Source organism: Equus asinus, chromosome 16, assembly GCF_041296235.1.
Source record: "Equus asinus isolate D_3611 breed Donkey chromosome 16, EquAss-T2T_v2, whole genome shotgun sequence".
Taxonomy (NCBI): Eukaryota; Metazoa; Chordata; class Mammalia; order Perissodactyla; family Equidae; genus Equus; species Equus asinus.
In genome coordinates this window covers 8,667,236-8,693,798 of record NC_091805.1, presented here as the reverse complement: position 1 = coordinate 8,693,798, position 26,563 = coordinate 8,667,236, and the positions used below count along the sequence as shown (strand labels likewise).

General features: G+C 37.5%; 2 long non-coding RNA genes across 2 annotated transcripts in view; one reads left to right on the top strand and one right to left on the bottom strand.

Moving 5' to 3' along the window:
• The window catches only part of LOC123277665 (uncharacterized), a 76,383-nt gene that overhangs the window by 2,015 nt on the left and 47,805 nt on the right, over positions 1 to 26,563 (bottom strand). The window contains exon 3 of the long non-coding RNA XR_011494809.1: positions 208 to 293. This is a non-coding gene — a long non-coding RNA (uncharacterized lncRNA). The remainder of the gene's footprint in view (positions 1 to 207; positions 294 to 26,563) is intronic.
• Positions 1 to 26,563, top strand: part of LOC123277664 (uncharacterized) — a 33,860-nt gene that overhangs the window by 2,526 nt on the left and 4,771 nt on the right. Inside the window, exon 3 of the long non-coding RNA XR_011494810.1 lies at positions 6,610 to 6,745. This is a non-coding gene — a long non-coding RNA (uncharacterized lncRNA). The remainder of the gene's footprint in view (positions 1 to 6,609; positions 6,746 to 26,563) is intronic.

The window sequence follows — 26,563 nt, the reverse complement described above, 5'->3', positions numbered from 1 at the left end:
GCCCGCACCCATGAAGGGTGAAGTATGCAGAGGCAATGTGATTTATCATATCTCTTCTAAAGCATTCTCTCTAAACCACTTTCAAATAATAGAGGGAGAAATTACATGTGTTTGGAGAAAAGCTCAAGGTGGAAAAAGATCTCATAATGCCATATTAGAAGGAAAGGATTTACATGAAATTTTAAAAATAATTTTTAAAATGTGCACCTTTGAGATGGCTTAAAGCATCACATTGCCTTTATCCTTTGTAGCTCATACGAAGTATATTGATTCTTGTCTTCTTTCAAATTACTCTGGAAAACAGAAGGGCCATAAATATTGGCATTAACGAGAATATTCTGAGCTGAGGGCAGAGATTTGAAATCTTTCAAAAGAGGATTTGTTGACCTGGAGAATGCCTGTAGGGAGAACCCATTATCTACCACACAGAGCAAGCACACTCCCAGTGCACACATAATTCAGGAACATGTCACTTCTCTGATTTAACTCTTTCTCCTCTGTGTTCTCTCAGAGATCTGCCAGGCCTGCTTTGGGAACCAAAACCTTATTCTTGCATCCCTTTTTTCAGAATAGAGTACTTCCTATTCCAATACAAGACCATTGACTCCTAGGACAGTCTTTCTTGCAAGAAGAGTGAAGTGATATCAATAATGATTAATGAATTTTAAGACAAAATTAAGACAAACAAGTAAACAATATAACAAGGAAATCTGAAATCTGGACAGAAGTAAAGCAATACTATCTCAAATTCTTGTGTAGCTAACAGAACTTTTGAGTATTCCACAGGAATAATCTCAGGATAATTACATAGCAGAGGGAAGAGAAGATTTTATATTCAAGATTAGAAGTTCTGGAAACTAGATAAGGAGCATGACAAAGAAGATGGTATACATGAGAGATACAAACATGATTTTACAAAGTAAAAAGAAAGAAATCAAAAGGAATGGAAGGAGGGGGAAGAAAGCGAGGGAAGAAAAAACACAAGAAAGGAGGAAGGAAGATGCATGAAGAAGCAACACTTTCAAATAATCCTAGAAGCATACACCCAGATCAACAGCTTTCATATTTTCAAGGCTTCACATGTGAAGTCATAACCCCTGTCTTTATAGGTAGACAAAAACTCTGGCCTTGTTTGCTAGGTACCACTTTTGTGTATTCCAAAAGCGACAAATAGAGTTCATCCAACTCTCCCTGGGTTGTTGCGTTGAATAAGAGAGTAATGTTGACTTGTAGTTTGGTACAAAACAGTGAGGGTGGAGGTGGAACTGGTGGTGATGTGTGTGCCACATGGATTCCATCATCTTTTGGTTCTTTTTGTGGTGGAACATATTTGCAAGATGAGTGACTAAGGTGAAAAATTCAGACTATGGTCATGGTTGGGCAAATCTGTGTAAAGACAAATGATCTCTGTAGACATCTGTCCCTTTGTCTTCATACACTGACACTCAACTGGGATTTTCCTCCGTATAATGAAGCCATGACTGATGAGGCAGGATTAGAGAAATAATCATTTCAGAAACAAACTCCTCTTCCTTATGTGCATTGGAACAGTGATCCCCAACTTGGGACGACACCGGGGAGACAGGCCTAGGAGAATTACCTAGAGAGCTTTTTATAATTGTACGTTATCACCATTACCTACAGTTGAGAAACTGTTCCTAACCCCCTAAGCTCCTAGAGATCAAAGCTCTTCCTTTTGCATGACTCCATTAAGACAGAGAACATTAAAGAAAACTGCAAAACACAAGACTCATAAGAAAGAAGAATCCTTTTTCTTTCAGTTTTAAAAATACAAAAAGAAAAAAAGGAAAACAAGCATTAGCTACACTAGCTATTATAGAGAAAAGTGCTATAATTTAGTCAAGGAGCTCTCTGTCTAGCTTCTCATTAGAATCTCCCAGGGAACTTTTAAAATATGCTCATGCTCAGGCCCCATTCCAAACTAATTTAATCAAATCTCTGGGGAGGGGGCTCAACCCACTATAGTTTTTAAAAACGTCCAGGTCATTCTAATAACCTGGCAACAGGCAATACTGAGAACTGAATTAGACCAATTAAATAGCATAAGGAAATCATCATTTGATCATAAATGATCTAAATTTTAGTCCGAGCTCTGCTTTGAATTTGATTTGTGGCTTTTAGTAACTTATCTAAGCTCTTGGATTCTTCATTTTCCCAAAGTTACAGTGAGAGACTTGGATTAGATCATTCAACAAACATTTTCTTTCTAAAGGAATATCAGACGCACATCTTAACATGCCTTAAAGACTCCCTACCCCCTTCACTATTTCAGGTCAAGTCTGCTCCTCTCGGCTTCTCCTTCTTCACTACAGCCCTGGTGAACCTATTTTAGCTCCTTGACCACCTGCAAGCTCTCCTTTGCCTCCCAGTCTTCACACATTGTAGTCTCTCATTAGGGTTTCCACACCTCGGGCCCGCTCCCTCCTCACTCAACCCGGTCAATATTAACTGTTTAACCACAAGCGCTTTTGACTGAAGGTTGTTCTTGGGGCATACCGGTCCTTAAAAAGGGAGAAGGTGAACATTGATGGGCCCCTGTACAACAGAGTAATGCAATCACGTAGTGAAGAATACTCAAAGCTACAAGTTCCAAAGATTCGGGTTCCACCACCAGGTTCTGCTCTAATTAGAAAGCCAACCAAACACAACCCGGTAACTTCAATAATTTAATTTCTCTAAGTCTGTTACCCTCTTATCTGACTTGTAAAGTCATCTCTGGAGTGAAAGGCCATCATAGATGAGAAAGTACTTTAAAATATTTTTAAAATAGGAACCTAAAATACCATTAATACATACTGGAGGAGGTGAGATCAAATGCAGATATTTCCAAGCAATGCTTTGGAAGCAACTTTGGCAGCCACGAATTTCCCTACACGAGTGAACCTGTCATATGAAGAGGCTTTTGAAAGATGACCACGAGGTCAATTTTGAGATAGAATATGATAAAAAGTTTGAGTTGTCCATATTGTTTCCATTCTCAACAACTACTGCTTCTGAAAGTCACTTTTGGAAAGGTCAGGAAATGGAAATACATGCATCAGAAGAGACTGAGAACAGAGGCTCTTTTTTCCCGTCAACTCTACAAATGAGTATTTCAAGGTCCCAGTGAGAGAAGACCTTTAAACTCTTCTGCCTTCTGCATCAGGATAATAACTGTGGGAAGGAGTGGAAATACAGATCGTATTTTTAAAGAGACAATGTGGGCTGCAGGGGCAAGGGGAAAAATCTTGTTATACTTTCCCATAACTGCTAGACAATTTTACTAGGAAAATGTGTTATCTAACTATAATATAGATACAGGGCCAATTCGCAGAACATTTAAGAAGTGGAAGTGTATTCTCATTCCCCTTCTCTACTATCTATTTCTCCATTTATGGAGCCTCAATAGGCACAGAACAACACTGGGTTATTCCTGGCTGCTCAAGGCAACATATTGTCATGCCCCAACCAGCACCATCCTATGCTTCTCCAACTTACTCAGTCCTCTTGCTATTATACCCAGCAAGACAGGAAGCATAAGGAATTTTTTAAAAAATAAAATAAACAGTGTTTGTCCCAGCTAGAATATTATGATCCGTTTGTGGCTAAGAAGCAGAGAAACGAAGTGCATGTATGGGAATTCACAGGGTACATGTCAGGTGGCAAGTAGGAGGTTTGATAACAGTGGGGGCAGTCCATTGTCAGAAGACGAAAAGGAGAGCATCTGGGTAGGAGTGAAAGTATGGAGGAAATTTGTCCATAGAAGGTGACTCAGCTGTACTGTAGAGGGTCTGATTTCCTCAGGAAATGAGTAAGTTCACTACAGGGAATTAGAGAGGGCATCGCTGATATTGGAGGTCAATGGACAGAGAAGGTGTGAAAGCACCTCAGAGTTGGAAAGCAAATTTATTAGGAAAGTCTAGTAAGATGGCTGGATATTTCTGAGGCCTCACTACAGACCTGTGGTCATAAACACAAAGTGAGACCAGTTTGCAAAGGTAAGCCTCCAGAACTGCAGCCACGCTCCAGGCTGATCAGGTACAGGGTAGAGTGTGCAGATAATTGGCTTTGCCAGTTAAGTGAGATGGAAGGAAAGGTAACAAGGGAGTTGAGGCTGATTCCAGTGACCGTGATAGACCCTGGAGTGTAAACTGGGCAAGGAGAAACTTGAGAAGGAGGAAACACTGGAAAATAAAAAAATGTTGGAGTCAATGAGTTGGAGGTCTGCATGGGATAATAAAATGTTAGATGGACCTAGTGGAGAAAAGGAGCTAGGAAGGAAAGCAGTAGTGGGAAAAAAGTTGGCTGCTTAAAATTGAGGTTTCAGAGGTGCTGCAGTTATTAATGATGACAATGTCTACCATAGCACTTCACAAACTTTTTACATCACAACCCTCAGAAGGAAAGAAGTTTTACATAGATATTTAGTGCACATTCACATACAAATTTTCACAATGCAGTACCTATCCTTAAATGCACTCTGATATTTTAAATTCTATTTCAATCCCATTTTTAAATGATAGTTATTAAATTAATTGTCACCTCTAATAATAAGTCGCAATCTCCAGTCTGAAAAACAGCTCTCTAGGATGGGTCCAATAGGGGTGTCTAAGGCGGGATAGAATAAAATACAAAATTAAGGAAATCATGGACCTCAGAGACCAGAGTGTTGAACTAATCATTTTCATTGGTATTGAAGTTGCCAAGAATAATGATAGAAGCAGTGGTGGAAAAGAAAACAATTGGCCAGATGTGAAAACTTTCTATTAATTAATCTTTTCAATAAAAATAAAATAGTAAGTGAACAAATGAGTAAATAAACAGATAATACATTGCCCTTTATACACTTAAAATCCTTTTTGTAAGTTGGCATGAATAAATACATTAAAATTAACTAACTAATTAATTAATTTGTTGTCTATTCACTTAACAAATATATGAGAGCTTTCTATGGGCAGAGAACTGTGCTAGTCTCTGGGTGGTTATGTATTATGGTGAAAAAAGGCTTGATTTCTACCTTCATGTAGTTTGAAATCTAGTGTAGGATAAAGACATTGAATAAATAATCACAAAAATAAATATAGAGTTACAACTTGTGATAGAGCAGTAGAGTGCTAAGAGAGAGAACTCGGGTTAGGGGAAACGGTATCTGGGAAGTCCTCTTGGAAGAAAGGATGTTTTACCTGAATCCCAAGAGATGAGTAAGAGATGGCCATATGGCAAACCATTTATCCTTCTGTGCCTTACCTTCTTTATCTATGAAATGAGAGAATTAAAATAATAGCCTCTCAGGATGGGATGGAGCCTTAAAATCCATCTAGTCCAACAATTCTTCTGATTCTTGAATCCTTTCTAAAATATTTCTGCCCAAAGTCAGTATCATGACAAACTTGTTCTCTTTCATGGGTGGTTAGTGAAAAATTTTCTGGTTATTATTGTAGATATGTTCCCACACATTAATTCACTCAATTCTTACAGCCACTCTTTGAGAAGTAATGTTCTCTAATTTGTAAAGCAGAAAAATAAATGCAGCTGGCCTTGATACAGGGTCGTGCTAATAACCACCATCTCTAGAACTCGTCCTCTGAACTGTTAATAGTGGCAGGATTTTTCTCTGATGCACCAGCATATGCACAGCAGCTGGCTAGGTTGAAGGAGCAGTTACAGGGTCATGGGACAACATCTTTGAGTAACCATCTGGCCCTGATCCAGCATGAAACCACATCCACGACCTCATTTGCATCATGCTCTTGCTAAATCTAGCCAAATGTACGTTTCATTCCTAATTTACCCTCATTCTTTCTAGTCAATCAACCCCTATTGAGTGTCACCAGGCACTAAACCTGAGAATAAACAGAAAGGGTTATAAGCCTGCCTACCTTTAAGTGCTTGCAAGTTAAGCACATGAGAAGTGCAGACCAAAGCATGTAGGGGCTGCTAAGGAAGCAGAGAGGAGCATGCATGCACTTTTCTAACTCTAGGGGCAAAGACAGAATTTTACTATCTTTTAAACACATGTTGCCTTTTGATAAACATTCACATTTCAAGTCTTTCCCACAAAAAAAACCTTTCTCAGTAACTCCCGAAGGAGAGTGCCTTTGCTGAGGATGCAGTATTTTGTTTTCTTACCAGCATTTACTTTTCATAATTTGAATTACACAAGCAATAGAATTTTTGTCTTTTTCCAAATTAAAAAAAAAAAGTTGCTTATATTGAATACACTTTCTAAACTACCTAACCCACCATCATCCCATGTCTTTCACACAAAATTCCGCTAAGCTTCCTTGGCAGGAGGATCTGACGTGTCCTCTTACTAACTACACCTCCTGGAGAATCACTGAGCTGAGAGCATGTCAGAGAAATAGCACAGAAGAAAGAGCAACACTGAGCATTTAGACCAATGATTCTCAACCTTAACTGCTCCTTAGGGGTTCAGGAGCGCATTTAAGACATTCTAATATCCTGCCCCACAAATTAAATCAGAGTGGTGGGCCGAGGAGTGCCCAGGAAAGAGGCATTGGATTTTCTTTTTAACATCCTAGCTTATTTCAATGTGCAGCCTGGGTTGAAAACCACTTCTAGAAATATGGGGCTAATTTTTCTTTTCAGTTGGTTCTTGGAATTTTCCCAATGGTGCTTGGACTCTCCTGATGGGTACATCTTGGGCGAGGCTACTCATTTCGACTCACCAGTGCTCATTACCTCATTGGTAAACTACTGCAGTCACCTTTCTTCTGATCTTACGGTAAGTCTCTCTACCTGCACTTGGTTATACATTTATTCATTCATTCAGTACAGCAGTCAACAGTTCAACATCGTCGAACACCCATTCTCTATTCAAAGCAGTGCTAAGAACATATAGTGATGAAAGCCACAGCCACTGACTTTAGGGACTTTTAGTTCAGGAGGGAAGACAAACAGTCTAACAACAGGATCACACTCTGATAGAACCTGGGATGCATGTACAGTGAGGTATGGGGGTACGGGAGAGGAGCATTAACGGTACCTGGGCAAGGAATTGAAGGGACACCTTAGGCTTACCGAGGGAAATGACTCTTCAGCTGAGTATTATAAAAAGTGGGCATGAATTGTCAACTCAGCTCCCTCAAAGTCCATCAGAAAAACCTGAAGATCAAACAAAGTTAAACTTACTAGGTTTACTGCAGTAAGGAATCACACCGCCTTGACGAAAGCTAACTAGTGTCTCAGAAGAGTGAAGGCAGGGTGAGATAGAGGGTTTGACACCTGGGCTCAGTGCCTCTGGCGGGGTGTAGGAAGGCACGGAACTAGATGGGAATGGGCAGAGTTTATGATACAAGTGTGGACTGGTTTTGAAGCCAGTCTAGATGATGAAGTCTTAGAGAGGTATCAGGAAGACAATCTATCAATAAACAGATATCTATTGAGTACCTTCTAGTGTCAGGCGCTGTTCTAGGGGAGCAGACTGCCTGCACTCGAGGAACTTATCTATTTTTAGATATGTTATGGAGAAAAATATTGAGTGATGGGGTAGTGGGTGATTGTGTTGAAGACACGGCCTACTTCAGCTAGGAGAGTAAGAAAGGCCTCTATGTTCTTTGAAGAAAGGGACCATAATTATGCATTTTTTATGACACATGAAACATTCTTACACATTCTTGACACTGAAAAACAGTGAGTGAATGAACAAATAGGTACTCATGTGGTTACTGTAAAAAATGCACCTTGAGTGGTTTTTGTACAAAAGCTTGTACATGACCTTTAAAAGTCATCTTGATGGAAGTTTTAAAAGGAAAAGTTGGTTTCAGAATAAATTATTAATTTATAAACATAATTGTTAACATAATTATATAATTAATATAGTTAATATAATTGAATATAATTAAGAATAAAAATATACAGTTATAATTTTTTAGTCAAAAATTAGATGTAGAGGGGCAGGCCCAGTGACATAGTGGTTAAGTTCGCATGCTCCGCATCAGTGACCCAGGATTCACAAGTTCGATTCCAGGCACAGACCTACACACTGCTCATCAAGCCATGCTATGGTGGCATCCCACATGCAAAATAGAGGAAGATTGGCACAGATGTTAGCTCAGGACCAATCTTCCTCAAGCAAAAATAGGGAGATTGGCATTGGATGTTAGCTCAAGGCCAGTCTTCTTCACACATATCAAAAAAAATTAGATGCAGAAATAAGATTTTGTGTCTGAGAAGTCATTCTTGGGGCCTTTTACAGGAGGCTTATCTTGCTGATAGAGAGGCAAGATAAATTGTTCCTGAAAACAATTAAAAATTATACAATATTTTATATATTTCCCCCAAATTGGTGCAATTTATACCCTCTCTCTTAGGCTTACACTAAGAATTAATAGTCTCTTCTTCACAGAGCAATAACTCATTACCCCAGCTGTTTTTTCTAGCCACAGAGAAGAATGCTAGCACAACTCCATTCTCCCAAAAATAATACATGGTGAAGAATGTGTCCTTGTGTTTGCGCGGAGAAATTACCTGGACAAATGACATCAAAATAATAGAACCTGTCTTCAATTATCTGAACACTAACAATTTCCCAACACTTACAAAAAAATCAATTTAACTCTAGCAATTCTTTCTTCAACTTCTTCCTTATAATATGCTTTTAAAGAAAAGATATATAGATACAATTATTGAATAATACCTATATGCCAGGCACGATACTAAAGACTTTATGTTAATTATCTCATTTCATTCCCACAATAGCCCTAAGGAGTAGGTATTATTTCATCCCCTATCACATGTAAGAAAGCTGAAGCTCAGTGAAATTACCACTTATGCCTGCACATAAGGAAACCTAGCATATAAGGTGGTCTTCCAATATCCAAATGGAACCACAAGTACAATAAAAATGAGGGTAAGAGCCTGATTGAATATACATATATTAATAAGAATGTAAATTTAAAAAGTCAAATATGCATATTTTATTTTTTTACATATTTTATATATACCAATAAGAATGTAAATTTTAAAGTCAAATAAGCATTCTTTTTTTCTTTTTCTTTTTTTTTTAAGGAAGATTAGCCCTGAGCTAACATCTGCCACCAATCCTCCTCTTTTTGCTGAGGAAAATTGGCCCTGAGCTACCATCCGTGCCCAGCTTCCTCTATTTTATGTGGGATACCTGCCCCAGCATGGCTTGACAAGCAGTACATATGTCCGCACCCGGGATTCGAGCTAGTGAACCTCAGGCTGCCAAAGTGGAAAGTGTGAACTTAACTGCTGCACCACTGGGCCAGCCCCAAGTATGCATTCTTAATTTGGTTTTTTTACATATTTGCTTTATATCAAATGCACCCTGTAAGTTAGCGCACTATATTAAAAATATTACTTTTTTCCACCTTGAAATTTCATGAAATAATTTTATTAAACTCTTCGCTTGCCTCTTAACATCAAAATCCTACTGACCACTGGAACCACTTTTCTGAGACAAGTAATAGGTTTCCAGAAATACCATTTGTATGAATCAAAGTTCTCCAGAGAACCAATAGGGGATCGATAGAGAGATAGATAGATGATAGATAGATATTAGATAGATAGGTAGACAGATAGCCAGCTAGCTAGCTAGCTAGATAGATAGCTAGATAGCTAGATAGATGGACAGAGATTCACTGTAAGGAACTGGCTCACGCATCATGAAGGCTGGTAAATCCAAAATCTGCAGGATGGACAGATGGTGTGGGAGACCCAGGGAGAACAGGTGTTCCAGTTGGAAGGTCATCATGCAGGAAGAGCAATGTTGCAGACTAAGTCAGAAGTCAGTCAGCTGAAGAATTCTCTCTCACCTGGGGAAGGATCAGTCTTTTTGTTCTATTTAGGCTTTCAACTGCTTGGATGAAGCCCACCACATTATGAAGGACAATCTGCTTTACTCTACTGATTAAAGTGTTAATGTAATCTGATGTTAAAGTTTACCAATTTAAATGTTCATCTCATGCAAAAACACCCTTACAGAAACACCCAGAAAAATGTTTGACCAAATGTCTGCACACCCTATGGCCGAGTCAAGTTGACACATAAAATTAACCATCCCACCATCTTAACCTCTAAGTTTTTTGAGATACAGCACTTTTTGAATACATGGGTTACAAAGTCCCAATAAATTTTATTTCAAGGCATAAAACTACACTTGCATAATGATAGTAGTTTTTTCTACTTAAATGTAGATATAGGTTTGTGATCTCCACAAGGTAACTACTTAGGGTATTATTTTTAAGCAATGGTCTCAAACTTGGTTGCACAGGAAAATGGCCAGGGAAGTTTTTTAAAAATACTGATGTCTGGTTTCAGCTCCAGAGAATGTGATTCAGTTGATATGGAGTGGGGTCTGAGCCTGGGAATTTTAAAAGCCCACCATATGATTCCAATCAGTTTTAAAGGTGATTTTTAAAAGACGTTTTTTTACAACATCCACCACCTGCCATTATGAGGTCATCACCTAAGAAGAATCCAAATATGATTTGTTTCTTTACCTCCTCTTTTGCCGTTTCCATTGGGTGAACTCCATAAGCTTCCAAACCTACCATTGATTGAGATCATCTGGGATTAAATGTGCCTCAGTCCAACAGCAGCAGAAGCACTAACACTTCTGATGCTTTGCAATCTTTGGGTCCCACCAAGTTCATAGTGAGATAGATCTTTTATCTTTATTGACTCATAGACTCGCTTGGAGTCTTCTCACCCAAGGGTCTATCAGGCCAAGGGGTCAGGTAAGTGTCACAGTTTATTTATGCGTTAATCTACTGAAGGACATCTTGCTTGCATCCAAGGTTTGTCAGTTATTTATAAAGCTGGTGTAAACATCCATGTGCAGGTTTTTGTGCGGACATAAATTTTCAGCTCCTTTGGGTAAATACCAAGGAGTGTGATTCCTGAGTTATAGGTAAGAGCATGTTTAGTTTTATAAGAAAATGTCAAAATGTCTTCCAAAGTGGCTGTACCATTTTGCATTTCTATCAACAATGAAGGAAAGTTCCTGTTACTCCACGTGCTCATCAGCATTTGGTGTTGTCAGCATTTTGTATTTTGGCCATTCTAATAGGTGTGTAGTGGTATCTCATTTTAATTTGCATTTCCCTGATGACATATGATGTTGAACATCTTTTCCTATACTTATTTGCCATCTGTATATCTTCATCGGTCAGGTTTCCGTTAAGGTCTTTGTCCCATTTTTTAATTGGGTTGTTTGTTTTCTTATTTTGAGTTTTAAGAGTTCTTTGTATGTTTTGCATAATAGTCCTTTTTGGATACATATTTTGCAAATATTTTCTCCCAGGCTGTGGTTTGTCTTCTCATTCTCTTAACATTGTTTTTCACAGAGCAGAAGTTCCTAATTTTTATAAAGTTTACCTTATTTCTTTCATAGATTGTGTCTTTGATGTTGTATCTAAAAAGTCCTCGCCATACCCAAGATCATCTAGGTTGTCTGCCATGTTATCTTTGGGAGTTTTACAGTTTGCGATCATTTTGAGTTAATTTTGGTGAAGGGAAATTTTTGTGAAGTGTCTGTGTCTAGGTTATTTTTTGCATGTCGATGTCCACTTTACCATTACGATGTCCATTAGTACCATTTGTTGAAAAGACTATCTTTGCTCCATTGCGTTGCCTTTGCCTCTTTGTCAAAGATCAGGTGAGATTTATGTCAGTCTATTTCTGGGCTCTCTATTCTGTCCCATTAGTCTATTTGTCTATTCTTTCACCAATACCACACTTTCCTGATTACTACAGCTTTATGTAAGTCTTGAAGTTGAGTAGTGTTAGTCCTCTGACTTTGTTCTTCTCCTTCAATATCTTGTTGGCTATTCTGAACCTTTTACCTCTCCATATAAACTTTAGTTTGTCAATATCCATAAGACTATGTAATTTTTTTTATTGAGATATAATTGACACCTGACATGAGCTATGGAATTTTTATTGCATTTGTAAGCAATGGAACACCAATAAAATGGGTGGAAGAAAGAGTGACATGTACATAGTGGGTTTTAGAAGGTAATTTTGGAACTGAATGGATCAGGAGAGCAATACAGAAGGAGTACAAGGATGGATCCTGGTTCCCTCCCTCTCTCTCTCCTTTTCTCTGCAGTCTCTCTCCCCAGTTTTTTTTTCCCCCCTTAGCTCAGGTGTTACCTATGTTCCTTTTAAAATTAGAACTTTTAGGTCTGGAGAAACGGTGAGGGATGAGTGGGGTGAAACCATGTCTTAAACTGGATTTTCCCAGAAGCAGATGCTTGACCCGGGATTAAGGGACAAGTAATTTATTAAGCAATTCTTCCAGTAGAAATCAGTAAAAGAGTAGAAAAAGCAGATAATAGAGCTTCCATTCAGGAGTCCCACAGGACTGTAGCAAACAAAGTTCTTACCAGGCTCAGGAGCACGCCCCTGCAGCTATGCACCTGGGCCCAGCATGGAGGGAGCAGCAAAAACGTCCACCCCCAGTTTCTCTCTTGAAGGGGCCTAATTACATACTTTCCCATCTGTCGCCTGAGGGTCCTTCTCCCAACCGACTTGCATCTGGGTAATGACTGTGATCCTCCCCTTTGGGACACTCTCAACCACTAGGAGCTACTACAAATAAAGAAGGTGGCTTGGATAATCACAAAGGTTTGGGAGACTACCAGGAGCAGGGGCTGGGCTCATTGATGAGACTCATCCCCCACACGAGACCACTCTGCCAAGACTGGGAAGCGGCTGTTTTATACGATGCAGAAAAACCAACATAACGTGGGAAGAGGATTGCAGAAATGTAGGCTTTTGTATCCATTCAAAGTGAAGTTGTTATCAACTTAAAATAGACCATTATAAATTTATAAATATAAGGTGTTTTATGTAAGCCTCATGATAACCACAAACCTAGAGTAGATACACAAAAGAGAAAAGAATCAAAGCATATCACTACAGAAAATCATCAAATTACAAAGGAAGAGAAAAAGAGAAGAAAGGAACAAAGGAATCACAGAGCAATCAGAAATCTAAAAAAAAAAGAAAGAAAAGAAAGAAATTAACAAAACAGCAAGAGTAAGCCCATACCAAAAAAATACCAATAATTATTTCAAATGTAAATGGACTAAACTCTCCAATCAAAAGACATAGAGTGGCTGATTGGATACAAAAGTAAAACCAAACTATTTGCTGCCTATGAGAGACTCACTTCAATTTAAGGACACACATAGACTTAAAGTGAAGGGATGGAAAAAGATATTCCATGCAAATGGAAACCAAAAGAAAGCAGGGGTACCTATACTTATATGAGGCAAAATAGACTTTAAACCAGAACAAGGTAACAAGAGATGAAGTTCATTATATAATAATGAAGGGATTAACTCATCAAGAGGATATAACATTTGTAAATATTTATGCACCCAACATAAGAGTACCTAAATATATAAAGCAAATATTAACACATCTGAAGGGAGAACTAGGTAGGAACGTAATAATAGCAGGGGACTTCAACACCCGACCTTCAACAATGGAGAGATCATCCAAGCAGAAAATCAATACACTGGGTTTAAACTATATGTTAGAACAGATGGATTTAGCAGACATCTACAGAACATTCCAGCCCAAAGCAGCAGAATGCACTTCATTCTCAAGTGCACGTGGAACATTCTCCAAGATATATCATAAGCTAGACCACAAAATATATCTGATAAAGGGTTAACATTCAAAATATACTTTTTAAAAAACTCATACAACTCAATAGCAAAACAAATAATCTGATTAAAAAATGGGCAGAGGAATTGAATAGACATTTTTCCGAAGAAGAAATACAGATGGCCAACAGACACATGAAAAGATACTAAATGTCATTAATGATCAGGAAAATGCAAATCAAAACCATAATGAGATATTACCTCCCACTTAGAGTTATGCTAGGTTAGAATGGCTATCATCAACAAGACAAGAGATAACAAGAGTAGGCTAGGATATGGACAAAAGGGAACATTTGTGCACTTTTGGTGAAAATGTAAATTGGAATACCCACTATGAAAAACAGTATAGAGGCTCCTTGAAAAATTAAAACTAGAACTGCCATATAATCCAGGTATAGTCCTTGGTATATATCCAAAGGAAATGAAAACAGGATCTCAAAGAGATATCTGCACACCGATGTGTACTGCAGCATTTTTCACAATAATCAAGATATAAAAACAACTTTCGTGTCCATCAGTGGATGAATGGATAAAGGAGCTATTGTATATATACACAACACAATATTATTCAGACATGAGAAAAATGGAAATTCTGCCATTTGCAACAATATGGATGGTCCTTGAGGGCATTATGCTAAGTGAAATAAGTCAGATAGAGAAAGATAAATACCGTATGTATTACTTATATGTGTAATCTAAAAAAGTCAAACTCCTAGAAACAGAGCATAGAATGGTGGTTACTAGGGACTGGGAGATGGGGAAAATGGAGAAATATTGGTCAAAGAGTAAAAACTTCCAGTTATAAGATGAATAACTTCTAGGGATCTAAGGTACAGCTTGGTGATTATAGTTAATAAGGTACAGCTTGGTGATTATAGTTAATAATACTGTATTATATACTTGAAGTTGCTAAAAGGATAGATCTTAAATGTTCTCATCACAAAAAAAGAAATGGTAATTATGTCATGAGATAGAGGTGTTAATGCCATGGTGGTATCATTTGGCAATATATAAGTATATCAAATCAACACATTGTACACCTTAAACTTATACAATGTTGTATGTCAATTATATCTAAATCTGGAAAAAAATAAAATATTTTCTGGCTACTCTTCAACTTTTCTCTTTATCACTAATTTTAAGCAATTTGGTTATGATCATCCTTGGTATGGTTTTCTTCACATTTTTTTGTGATTTTCTTTCATTGAGCTTCTTGGACCAGCAAGAATTTGGAAATAACTATAACTGTTTTTTCTTCAAAATATTTTTTTTTTTGGTGAGAAAGATTGGCCCTGAGTTAATGTCTGTTGCAAATCTCCTTCCTTTTGCTTGAGGAAGATTGTTGCTGAGCTAACATCTGTGCCAATCCTCCTCTATTTTGTATGTGGGATGTCATCACAGCATGGCTTGATGAACAGTGTGTAGGTCCACACCCAGGATCTGAACTCACAAACCCCAGGCTGCTGAAGCAGAGTGTGTGAACCCAACCACTACACCACCAGGCTGGCCCCTTCTTCAAACACTTTTTGTGCTACCCCCCACTGACTGTCAGTTCAAGAATTCCAACTACAGCATGTCAAATTGTTTATTATTATCCTCTAGGCAAGACCAGGTAGATAACTGGCAGGGCCCAGGGCAAAATTAAAATGAAGGATTCCTATTCAAAAATTGTTAAGAATTTCAAGAGGCAACAGCAGAGCATCAAAACAAGTGAGGGCCCCTTCTGAATGTAGGACCTATGTGAAGGACAGGTTGCACACCTATGAGGCCTGCCCTGCTCATAGGTAATTGAGATAGTTTTCATATTATTTCAGTCTTTTTCTCATCCTTCATCTTGGATAGTTTCTGTTGCTATGTTTTTAAGATCACTTATCTTTTCTTCTTCAGTATCTACTCTACTGTCGACCTCATTCAATGAATTTCTCATTTGAGGAATTGCATTCTTACTTCTACAAGTACCATTTGGTTCTTTTGTGCTTCTTCGACTTCTCACTATGTTCATGTATATTACGTTTTTAAATCCTTGCCTAATATTTCTATCATCTCTGTCATTTCTTGATCTGCTTTTATTGACTGATTTTTCTGTTTGTCAAAGGTCACATTTTCCTGCTTCTTTGCATGTTAATAATTTTTTAGTGGATGCTGGACATCATGAATGGTACGTAATTGAGTGACTAGAGTATTCTGTCTTCCTTTAAAGGATGTTCAGTTTTGTTTTGGAAGGCAATCAATTTAACTTGATCCTCTTGAGGCTTTGTTTTAGGCTTTGTCTCAGCACATCTAGAGTAATCCTTATTCTAGGGTTGGAGTAAACTACTCCAAAAGTGTAGCCTTTCTGAAGTTTCAACTAATGAAGTTTGGAGTGTCTGGCTGGTCAGGAAACCAGTGTCTCTCAGCACCGTGCATCCTCCAGAATCTCTGTTCAGCTCAAAATAAACGCTAAAGCTGTTCTTTGCAAGACCTCGTAGAGTCATCCTGCACATGTGCAGCTTATCATTCAGCCAAAACTCAAGGGACCCCTGTGAAGATCCCTGGAGCTCCTTCTCTGCACAGAGAAGGACTCTTCTCTGGGACCCATCTTCATAAATTCTTGACACTTCAGCATTCCCAAACTCTGATCTCTGTTTCCTCTGCCCACCAAGATTATTCCTTTTTAGGTTCTGCTTTTTTATGCCATACTTTGGAAAGGTAGAAAGGCAGAAAATATGGGTGAATGTCAAGTTCACCTCTAGTGTTTCCCTTCTCTCAAGGATGGCTATTCTCTGCAGGTTTCCAGATGCCTGAAAACAATTGCTTTGAATGTTTTGTCCAATTTTATAGTTATTTATTGTAGGATAGTTAGTTCTATCTCATTGCTCCACCTAGATCAGACCATTTCTTCTTTTTATGAGCCCTCTTCCAGCCTGAGATCTCCTTCCCAACCCTTTCCTCTTTACCTCAATAGCCTAATTCTAGTCCTCTCTGTTTTTGGACATAAACATGCTCCTGCTCCTCAAGCTCACTCTGCTCTTTCCCTGAACTCCTATAGCATATATTACCTCATTTGACAATTAGTATATGTATTGGGAACAGAAATCTTGGGAGCAAGTACAATGGTTTATAGCACTAGAATTTTTTTACAATGCACTTCTCCAAAACTTTTTCTCAAAATTATCTACATCTCGCTTATACTAAATATCATTACCTGGCAAAGCAAAACACATGCTATATAGCTATGAAAATAACAGTTCAAATCAGGTAAAACGTATGCAATAATTTTCATTTTCAGGGAGTATATAATCATTTGATTAGATTTCACTTATGTATATGGTATATGCATGTATTTTTAAACTGTATCAAAGATTTAAATAAACTCCAACATGTTTGCTCAAACGCATTATGTACCAGATTTCTAACATATTGTGGAATACCAGCTTACAAGGGCTGCCAACCTGACTGCTTTTGTTTAGCAGCCAGAATACAGATCCTCCTGCCAGCTCGATGCACACGTTTAACCTTCTCTTAAGTGTGCAGTTGATTAGTCTTTGCACTGTTCTTTTTATGAATTGCATGTTTGCTTCTACAAAGCTCTACCGGTATGTAACTATTACTCACTGGGATGAATCAGAAGTTTCTTCATCCTCTTTAGTCAAAAAAAATAGAGAAATAAAACAGAAGCTGAGACTAACAGAAGATGGCAACTGTCATCCATAAAACCCAATTTTAATTATTGAATTGGTCAAATTGTCTCATCGTTCACATTAATTGGCTCATTTTAAGTAAGTGCTAAAAATTTGAATTTTTCAAATTAATTATTAATAAAATATTGCTTTTACATATTTTATAAGTTTTGTATGTTGGAAGTCCAGAGATCTCATTTTTTCATTAAAAATATTTTCCCTTCTGAAAATCATTTTTGAAAACCACTATTTAAGATGAATAAAAACTTTCAATGTTGGAAGAAATCCCAGACTGATTATGGCTTAAATACCTTGCTTTTCCCAGGGCCTTCCTGTCTTTTTCTTTCCGGCCCCATTTCCGCCTCCTGTGACATGCAGAAAAACTACTCTTAATGAAGCTTTTATACCTATCATTTCTTATAACAGCATGGATGTAACAAAATTTAATTAACATTTCCTCTATTGGTAAACAATTACTTTGTTTCCAATATTTCTTCATTATAATGAATGCTATCATAAAGATATTCAAGACTATAAAATGTTTCATATTTCAGATCATTTTCTTATGACAGACTCAAAGTGGTACAGTATTGGGTAGAAACTACTACTAAATATTTCCTAAAAGACTTTTAGCAAATCATTTCAGTGGATAATGAGAGCCACTCCAAATAGGAAAATAAATACTATCTTACGTCATCTCCAACCTAATTCACAGAATAATCTCTGCCTAAGTCATAGCCACTCACCTATCAGATATTTGTCTTGCATTCCTTGCTCCAGGAAGCTTTCCGTCACCCCCATCGCTCACCCTGAGGCTGGGGTTCTCTTCCCTCCTGTGAGCATTCAGACCCCCTCAGTTTTAGCTTTTATAGCATTTACAACTGTTTCCGAATTGCTTGTTCATATGTCTGCCTCACCCCTAGATTGAATGTACCCACCAACAAAAGCTTTACCATTTCAGATACATTCCCTAGAACCTAGAACAGTGTCTAGCACAGAGCAAGGATGCTAGAATTTACGCTGAATTGATTAGTTATCTTCATTAAGGTAGTGAATACATATCCTTTTCCATGTCCTTAAAATTCATAGTTTTGAGTTGTTTTGATTTTTGTCCTACCAAGTACAGCAATGCCTAGCACACTTCACCGCATATAGACATACAAAATAATAAGTTCTGAATGCATTAGTTAACTAGTTAGTTTATTACTTTAGAAAAGAAGACACCATGTTCCAGAACAAACCAAATCTAATCAGATTTACTGTTTCAGCACCTGGGGATTAGAAAGAGATCCAGCAGTCAGGGTGTTTATTTGCCTACTCAATGTGTCCGCTTTCCCTCTTATATCTTTTGAGAGGTGAGCAATAATCACTACAAGGCTCACAGATGCACTGGCCTGTATAGCGCTCTTTCTCCCGCGTTACTTGCTGAAGCAAGGCCTGTCAGCAGGGACAAGAGTTTAGAGGCCATCTCTCGGCCTTCTGCTCTGGATCCTGCAGTTCAAGCTGTGAGAAGTTTTGCAGAGCACGAATACTGACTGGCACTCCTTGGACTGTCAATGGCCAGCGAAGTCACAGACAACGGGGAATGAGGGTACAGGAAGCAGTAGGACGAGGAGCTGAAGGAATGCCCTTTCGGGTAACTCTCCTTTAAAATGTAGGCCTTTGACACTTCTCTTCCTTTACAGTTATGTTTAAAACATGTTTAAAACCTATTTAAAAGAACTAAAGTAAAGTCAATGACTAGCAAAATGCAAATACATTGAATGGAGAAAGCAATTGGATAAGAGCTAAATTCATTGACTTAAGTCCGGATCCTCCTCAAACCGGCTCCAGCACAATTCCTCAAGTTTATTGCCCTCTGTAACCCTAACATGCTCTGTTCTCCAGGCACTTCAGTAAGCACTCAGGATTCAAACACAAGTAAGACATGGACCCTGTGTAAAGAGAGATCTCCTAAGGGAAAAGCAGACTAATTTAGTTTACAGACTATCCTGCCCACCCCCACCCACCTCATCGCCCCTCAGGTAGGGTATTATAAAGTACACTGTGTGAGTTATGTTTTCAGAATCAGGAAGGAAAGAGTCTGGTTGGTAGATGTGTTGCAGATAAATTCTTCTTTCTGAGATTTACTCTTTATTAACTCTGTATTGGCATCAGCTCCCATTGGGGTAATCTCTTAAAAGCGAATGCATTTTGATTTTTAAAGTGGTGCTAAACCCACAAAGGCCTGTGAACACACAGTTGTGTTAAGAAAGAACTTCATCTAAGAGTTCTTATTTTTTAAGTCTGTCGGACACCTGAGGTGGCAACCTGGTTTTATAAGGAGGAAAAAAGAAAAATAGATGGCAGGAAGGAAGGAAGAAAGAAAAGAAGAATAGATTCAGGTTGAGATGCCTGTATTTTTGGGCCTGAACCTACTATTGTCTGTGTGACCTTAAGGAAATCCTTTATTCTTGTTAGTTTCAGTTTCCTCATATGAAATTATATGGTTAGACCAGATGATCAGCATGTTTTCTTCCAGTTCATTTTAACTTTACTTTGGAAGGAAATTTACTGAATTACATTTAAGACAATATGATACACAAAGCTCAATAACTCTTTGTTCTTGTTGTTCTGATTTTTGTTTTACTGTAATTTCTTAATTACAACATTTCTTTGAAAAAACCTGAACGAGTTGTGAAAGTCTGAGGTAAAGTTAATGATTGTCCACTGATAAGAGACGGTACATTTGTGTGCCCTAATGGTCATCAGAGGAGTTATCTGAGGCCATGAATGTTTCTTTGTTCAGGTGGGGGGGTTGTTATCGTGGTTGTTGTTGCATAAGCAACTGACATAAAAGTTCAATGTACCTCTTTCAAGATTCCAGTTAGCTTTTCAGGTAGAGGCAGGAAAGAAACCCCAGGCACCTCCAACCAAAATGAAGCCCATCTACTCCAAAGGCATGGTTAAGTCCTTGCTGATTGAGAATATAATTCATTTCTCAATATGGCTTTTTCTGGAATGATCCTGGAAACTTGTTTTCTACCCTTGGAAGATGCATTTGCTCTAATAGATTCTCTAGTTAAAGAGCCCCAGCGAGGGTCTTCCCCAGTGAGGAAATTCAAAAGTATGCTCAAAACTGGAGGATCCAGGGCCACTCTTCCCCATGAGACTGGAGAATCCACTCCTTCTCACCATCTCCCACTCATGGGAAGTTTGGAAGCAAAAAGCATCACATTGAAGCTTCAGATTCTTGTTCAAGACTGTGTGACACAAACATGGATGGTGTTGGGCATAGCTTTCTTATTGGAAGAGAGCAATTTCCTCAAGAGAAGGAGTGGAGTTTCAGATAGACTTGAAGTAGCTCTCCTCCCCTCACCCCACCAGACCAAAGAGAGGAGATCCAGATTAAAAGTAAGGGACTACCCATACCTAACTTCTTTTGAAGGCCCTAAATTTTTAGATGTCTTTTAGGACCTCAGGTATAACCCATATTATTTAGAAATTTAGTAATTTTGTTCCTACATTGTAATTCCTATCTGAAATTGCACTAATCCCTCAATAGTGCAATAGACATATTTGCACAATTGAATGTGCTAGTCTTGGGGATACTGAAGGAATAACCACACTCTCCCATCTTCCCCTGGTTTCTCATAGAGATAAGGCACAAACATATCTCTTGGAGTGCAAGTCAGCGATTGGTGGTGCAAAAGAGGAGCCCGTGGTAAAGTCAGGAATGGTGGGGCAGGTCCATGTACAAGGGACCACTCCAGAGAGGGCACAAGGAAGAAAGAAAGACTAAGCACTGTGTTCATCATAAGTTAGAGGATACCACCCTCTGAAAGGGGAAAAATGGGGGATCTAGAAAACTACTTATATACACATATTTTTATTGTTATCATTATTATTACTAAAATTATGTGCCTCTGGTCCAGTGGCATAAGCCTATGACTAAAATATACATAGCCTGATTAGCCAACGAGATACCTCAGCCTTCTTCCATTCCTCTCCTCCTTTACCTCTTCCTGATCATCATGCTTTTTTCCTTGCCTCTCTGGTACCTTCTGACATGAAGCTTCGCCTATTGATTTAGTTATGACTTTTGTACATTTTGTACTCAGATTAAGAGCTTTGTTCAGTATTTATGGTTTTATTTTCTTATAACTAATTGTTTTTACAATTGTATGGAGTTTTAAAATATTTTAATCTTATTTTTACCCCACATAATTTACTTAAATTTGTAATTAGGAATTCCCGTACTAAAGGAAAAAATTAAGAGCTTTCCCATATTTCAAGTAATAAATCTTAAACCCTTTCTTTCCTCCAAGTTAACTCCTCAGAAACACATAGAACATCTCAAAGCATCTCCAAGTCTGGTCTTAGATGGCGCAAATAGGAGCCCTCTGGAGAAGGCTGATGGCTTCCTACTTAAAATCTATTCTCCTGTCCACTCTGGAAATTCAGCTATGTTCCAGGTAAAATTTCTCCACTAAGAAGTCATAAGTTCAATTCTCAATTCTCACAAGCTCTAAAGCAGAATAATTTTATCCAAATCTCCTTTCTTCTGAATCTCTGTTATTGGCTTCTTCAGCGTACTGACTTCTTAATCAAAGCCTTTGTCGTGTCATACAAGTTGGTCTAGGAAGTTCTCAATTCTAAAGGAATGCTTCTCAGTATATTGGTCAGGATGAGTTAGGCCATGCTCCAGCAACAAATAACCCCATAATCTCAATTTTATAACAGACTGAAAGTTTATTTATTGCTCACATCAGTGTGGGTTGGTCAAGTCTCCTCCAAAAGATGATCCAGGGACTCTCATTAGGTACTCCATTAGGAACACATGACCCCTGTAACTGCCAAAAAGAAACAGCTGGAATATGTAGTCTTTCTTAAAGGTCAGACCTAAGGAATGGGTGGCTTACATCATTTCTGCCCACATTCCATAGCCCCAACCTAACTGCAAGGAAGCCTAAAAAATATACCTTTCAAGTGTTGCCAGAAAGAGAAAATTATGTGGCATTGTAGCTGCTACAAACTATAATCATTAATCCCAAAAACCAAACATGGAATTTCCTAACCACAAGCTCTATGAGACATTTAATTACAATTTTTTCCTAACTCCAAAAAGATTTGGACATTGATTTACCAATCAATTGGTTGATTTTCCTAGAACCTAGCAAGATAGGAAAATAAATGTATTGATCCGTATATATAGACATACCTACCTTTATTTATCCTCCTATCCATTCACTTAACAATATTTCTCTTACACAAGCAAAAACATGTGTTTTGTAATCTGGAGGGGTTTTTTCCAGGTATCTTTAATTTTAATTATAATTTTATAGATAATTAAATATATACATATTTATAAATATAAATATATGTAATATATTTTAATAATATGATGTCCCATAAAAGTATATATATTAATATATAGCATTGGACTATCTCAGTCATTTTTATACTTATAGCTACTCACCATACTTCCCTATTGAAATGTAAATTGCTTCCAAAGAACACTTAAATGAGTATATCTTTGAATACACAAGCAATCTTTTGAATAGATTCCAGGAGGCAGACAGAATTGTTGAGTTCAGAGACTGAAAACTAGAGTTACTTCATAATGATGATAATTAACTCAACCCAGATGCCTGGTATACATTTTCTAATTGGTTTTATTCTGCCTCAATTGTTTAACTTAATTATCTTTTTGTATATGTTTTATTATAAGAACATTATGTAGCTTAGCAGACAGAGTATTGCTCATAGCAATTGTCAAGTCTAGAACTAGAAATAAAAGCAAAGACTATAAGGAAAAGAAGAAAGAGAAAAAATAAGTTTAAAAAAGTGAAAGAGAGAGGGAGGGAGAGATGGAAGGAAGAAGAGGAGGAAAGGAAAAATACAGGTAGATAAGCACACATTCAGAGAGGAAGAGAAAGGACTTCATAGAAAAATTAGAAGGATGTTTTCAAATTATTTTTGAAAACTAGATTAGCATTGACATCAAAACCCAAGAAAGATAGCACAAAAATAGAAAGCTACAGACCAGTCTCATTTGGAAAATTAACCCAAAAATCCCAAGTGAAGCATTGACAAATAAAATCCAGTAATATATTAAAGAAAATTTTTCCACAACCAAGTGAGATTTATGCCACAATAAATCCAATATCTAGATTTTCTAAATACCTCAGTATCCCCAACACCTAGAACAGTGCTTTGCACTTTGAGTAAATGTGTATTGAGTTGATAAGCAAATGCATGAACAGTGAAAACCTTTTAATATAATTCACCATATTAATAGATCCAAGGAGAAAAATTATGTGATCATCTCTTTTTATGCCAAAGAGGCCTTGATAAAATTCAGCATATATTCCTGATTTAAAAAAAAAAAGTCGTGATAAAATGAGATACTTCCTTAACAAAACTTTAGATAGATAGATAGGTTGAGAATCAGCTAAACATCCATTAGAAGTAATAACAAAATTCATTAAGGTGGCTCCTGACAAATTACTATAAAAATCAATGTTTTAAAATAAATGACTAATTACAAATATAGTGGAAGAAAATGTCCAACTTACAATAGGAATAAAAAGATAAAATACTTAAGAATACACTTAATAGATAAAGTACAACATTTATATAATTGAAAATTTTAAATTTTACTAAGGAATATTTTAAAATTTTTATATATAGAAATATACATCCCATTTTTTAACAGAGAAGCTCTCAATATTATAATATTCTGTGCTAAGAAAATTACACATATAATATAGTTTATATATATATATAAAGTGATAATGGTGGTAGAAAAGAGGCTTTGGGGGGACTACAATGTTTGTAAAATGTATGTGAAAAGATAACAAGACTAATCAGAAAATTTCTGAAAGAGTAATGAGTAAGGTCTGGCCTTATCAAATATCAAAACATACCATCCAGTTCCTACTGCAGCAGAGCAAACCGCTCCAATACCCAGTGGTGTAAGATCACCATTTCATTATGTTCATGAAATCTGTGGGTCAGGAATACAGGGCACAATGAGGTGTGTTGTTTCTAGAAAGACTGGAATAACTAGAGGTGACTCAGCAGTTAGGGGTGGGAGGGAATCAGAAACAGCTTCCCTCACAATCTGCCCCCTAGGCTGGGATAACTGTAGATACAACCGCGCTGGAGTTCCTACACATGTTCTTGCCATGAGGCCCGGTGAGAACATTCCACGAAAGAGACACGAAAAATCTCATTAGATGAATTGCCTCTGGGAGGAGCAGATTAGATGGTAGAGGTGGGAAGAGGAGAAAAGGAGGCAATCAGGAATGAGAGTCTAGAATAAGAGGGAGACTCACCCTGTTTATGTATTAACTTTCAATTATTTAAAAAAAATAGCTAATATAAAAAAACTAGCTTAAATAAGGTTTTACATCTATTTATGATATATTTGATAAGTTAATTAAAACTTCAATTTGTGTTCTGCTGGATTTTTTTCAGGATAGTATGGTAAAAAATATGTATATATTTCTTGAGGATCAGAAGCTCCATTTTTTTAATAGGAGAAGAATTTTTACTTGGTTGGTTTGTTTTGGTGAGGAAGGTTGGCCCTGAGCTAACATCTGTTGCCAATCTTCCTCTTTTTTTTCCTCCTCAAAGCCTCGGAACATAGTTGTATATCCTAGTTGTAGGTCATTCTAGTTCTTATATATGGGATGCTGCCACCGTATGGCTCCATGAGCGGTATGTAGGTTCACCCTCAGGATCCAAATTTAATTAATTTAATAAAGTTAATATCACTATTTTCCTCATGTTTATTTCACGGTTGACTCTATTGCTTCTTGTTTGGCCCAAGTCAGGTTCTTAGCTCTGAGACAACTCCAATTACCGGCAACCTATGCACAGCAGTAAGTATAAGTCAAAAGTCCCTGGAAGACTGCTCTGTGAGCCTCAGGAAGGAAGCTGAGAGATCACAAAGTCTAAGCAGAAAACACGTCACCACAGATTCAGCTGTGGAGCCAAACTCACAAGATCAAGAGTTTGGTGTCTTGGTATTGTCTAGTTTTATATATGAATGACATAGTCTTGTTAAATATTAATTAAATTTATGAATATCATTCTGTAGCGAGATTCAGTCTGTATTTCAAATTTCTATAGTGATCCAAAGGAGATTATCACAATAGTGTCAACTTGGGACAAAATGATTACCTGGAAATCCTAAGTAAGCCCAGATACATCAACTACACGAGCTGGGAATGAATTTCACACCATTGAATTAGATATCAAAGTATCATGGAATTTCAATAATAATTTTGTCACTATGATGTCAAACCCTACCTTAGTCTGGGCAAATACAATTACTTCAGCCTGGAGGTCAATAAAAGCCACTTCCTCTGGGCTCTTCTTGGAATGAGGAAGAGAGTGAGCCATTCAGGAACTGTCAAAATCAGGACACCTCTCATAGCAACCTTCCTTCAATCTCCACCATTGTTGCCATCTGGGCCAAGAGCTCTCTTGTTCTGTATTGTCCACTGTTGCATCTTGAGGCTAATTAAAGCGCTTGGCACATAGTAGGCAAAATGCCAAATGTTTATCCATTGAAACTAATTGGAACATGATGAGAAAACTTTAGTTTTCTCAAGGGCAAGTCTAGTAAATCCATGATCTGCTATTGCCAGGAATTATGCTAAATACTTTACATTTACTATCACAGGTTATTCTCAAAACTCTGAAAAGCAGTACTATCATTTCCATTAGACAACTGAAAAAAATGAGACTTTGAGAGGTTAAGCAACTTGCCCAAACACACACAATGAAAAAGACAAAATTTGAATGCCTGCTCAAACCCTAGGCTGCTTCTCCACTCAGATCTGTGTAGGACAATCTACTATCTGTAATTCCACAGCCAGCCTTCCCCACTCAGGGTACACACGTTAAAGAGAAATGACAAGGTGACCAACAAAAACTACTAGATAACAAATTCATATGAAAGAAAACTTGTGAATATATATCAGGCCGTTTAGAAGCGCTAACTTTCCCAATCTAAGAACACCTGTGGCATTCTCCGGCATCATCCCACTAATGACTAACTTTTGCTCCTTAATTTCTAGACCAAGGAAATAAACATGATGTCTCTAGAACACTAGCATGAACATCACTCTCTGAAATTCTGCCCTAGAAGGAGAGGTCGGCAAGGGAAAATTGTCTTCCACAGGCTTATACACTCATCACCTCTTATTTTATGGTCATTATTATTTTTCTAAACTAGGTTATACAAGG